The sequence below is a fragment of the Choloepus didactylus genome, chromosome 7, assembly GCF_015220235.1.
Source record: "Choloepus didactylus isolate mChoDid1 chromosome 7, mChoDid1.pri, whole genome shotgun sequence".
Classification (NCBI taxonomy): Eukaryota; Metazoa; Chordata; class Mammalia; order Pilosa; family Megalonychidae; genus Choloepus; species Choloepus didactylus.
Window position 1 is genome coordinate 40,474,614 of NC_051313.1, and position 2,639 is coordinate 40,477,252.

A 2,639-nucleotide genomic window follows, 5' to 3' on the forward strand; every position below is an offset into this window, starting at 1 on the left:
CCCCTTTTGGTCAAGAAGATGTTCTCCATCCCACGATGCCAGGTCTACATTCCTCCCCGGGAGGCATAGTCCATGTTGCCAGGGAGATTCACTCCCCTGGGTGTCTGATCCCATGTAGAGGGGAGGGCAGTGATTTCACCTGCCAAGTTGGCTTAGCTAGAGAGAGAGGGCCAGATCTGAGCAACAAAGAGGTATTTGGGAGGAGGCTCTTAGGCACAACTATATGGAGGCCTAGCTTCTACTTTAAAATTGGGCGTTTTTGAACACTGACCACATCTGGCTCCACAGGGTGGGATCACCTATTGCAGAAGTTCCTGGAGGCAGAAGAGCTTTACAGAAAAGGGGAAAGCTGTAAGGCAGGGCAGACTCAAGGCTGGAAGCTATAGTGAAAAGGCAGCCCTATGTTTTGGAGAGCAGTTGAGTAAATCATACCTGCTGGGGACGAAAATTTGTAGAGCAAACAGCCCAGAGCCCCTGAGGTAGAACAGAGGAAAGGAAACCCTCTCCTGGAGGGGAAACAGTCACACATAATAGGGTCATATTAAAAGTTGCTGTAAATGCCCAGGGCAAGAACAGGTGCAGAAACACCTGAGAAAATCTGAGCTCTGAAACATGGCTGCTCTAAAGACTCAGTATAAAGTGGACCAAGTTTGGAAGATGTTCTGGTTTGTTAATGCTGCCAGAATGCAAAACACCAGAGATGGATTGGCTTTTATAAAAGGGGGTTTATTTGGTTACACAGGTACAGTCTTAAGGCCATAAAGCGTCCAAGGTAACACATCAGCAATTGGGTATCTTCACTGGAGGATGGCCAATGGTGTCTGGAAAACCTCTGTTAGCTGGGAAGGCACGTGGCTGGCGTCTGCTCCAAAATTCTGGTTTCAAAATGGCTTTCTCCCAGGACATTCCTCTTTAGGCTGCAGTTCCTCAAAAATGTCACTCTTAGTTGTTCTTGGGGTGTTTGTCGTCTCTTAGCTTCTCTGGAGTAAAAGTCTGCTTTCAACAGCCATCTTCAATCTTTCTCTGATCTGCAGCTACTCTCTCAGCATCTGTGAATTCTTCGAAGTGTCCCTCTTGGCTGTAGCAAGCTCACTCCTTCTGTCTGAGCTTATATAGTGCTCCAGTAAACTAATCAAGGCCCTTGCTGAATGGGTGGGACCACACCTCCATGGAAATTATCCAATGAAAGGTCTCACCCACAGTTGAGTGATCATATCTCCACAGAAATGTCCAATCAAAAGTCTCCAACCCAATCAACACCAATACATTTCCTGCCCACACAAGACTGCATCAAAGATAACGGCATTTTGGGGGAGATAATACATCCAAACCAGCACAGGAGAAGAGCCTTAACACACAGCCAATGTATAATAAAATCCTAGGCAAGGCTCTCTGCTCCTCTCTGTTCAACCGACAGCTGTATCTTTTCATGCAGTGAAATGATGGTGAAGGTCAGAATAAACGGATTTGATCTTATTGGGTGCCTGGTCATCAGGGCTGCTGTAAACTCCAGCAAAGTGCACATTGTTGCCATCAATGTCCTCTTCATTCACTTAAACTACATGGTCTAGAAGTTCCAGTATGATTCCATCCATGGCAAGTTCAAAGGCACCATCAAGGCTGAGAATGGGAAATACCGTCAGTGGGAATCCCATTACTATATTCCAGGAGTGAGATCCCATCGACAACAAATGGAGTGATACTGGTGCTGAATATGTTGTGTAATCCATTGGTGTCTTTACAACCATGGAGAAGGCTGGGGCCCATTTGAAGGGTGGCACCAAAAGAGTCATCACCTCTGAACCTTTGGCCAATGCCCTCATGTTTTTGATGGGTGTGAATCATGAAAAATGTATGACAACTCTCTCAAGATCATTAGCAATGCTTTTTGCACCACCAATTGCCTGGTCCCCCTGGCCAAGGTCATCCATGACTACTTTGGCATCATGGAGGGGCCCATGACCATTGTCTACACCATCACTGCCACCCCGAAGGCTGCGGATGGCCCCTCTGGGAAAATGTGGTGTGACAGCCATGGGTCTTCCCAGAACATCATCCTTGCATCTACCAGCACTGCCCAGGTGGTTGGCAAGGTCATCCCGGAGCTGGATGGGAAGCTCACTGGCATGGTCTTCTGTATCTCCACACCCCAGTATATCCATTGTGGTTCTGACCTCCCGACTGGAGAAAGTGGCCAAATACAATGACATCAAGAAGGTGGTGAAGCAGTTATCAGAGGGTCCCCTAGAGGGACTTTACTAGTGGTACCCACTCTTCCACTTTTGATGCTGAGGTGAATTGCCCTCAACAACCACTTCATCAAGCTCATTTCCTGGTACAACAATGAATTTGGCTACAGCAATGGGGTGGTGGACCTTATGGTCTACATGGCCTCCAAGGAGTAAGAGCTCCTAGATGACCAGCCCCAGCAACAGCATGAAAGGAAGAGAGAGGCAACTAGCTGCTGGGGAGTCCTAGCCCCAGCTTGATCCTGTAACACTGAGAATTGCCCATCCTCCACAACATCCACCCCAGACCTCCTAAGGAAGGGAAGGGGCTGAGAGCCCTACCCTGTCATGAACCATCAATAAAGTACACCCAGCCTCCCCCCAAACAAACAAACAAACAACAACAACAAA

General features: G+C 47.8%; 1 pseudogene; it reads left to right on the forward strand.

Moving 5' to 3' along the window:
• Positions 1 to 1,442: 1,442 nt before the first annotated feature.
• On the forward strand, positions 1,443 to 2,405 carry LOC119540949 (annotated as a pseudogene).
• The last annotated feature ends 234 nt before the right edge of the window (positions 2,406 to 2,639 follow it).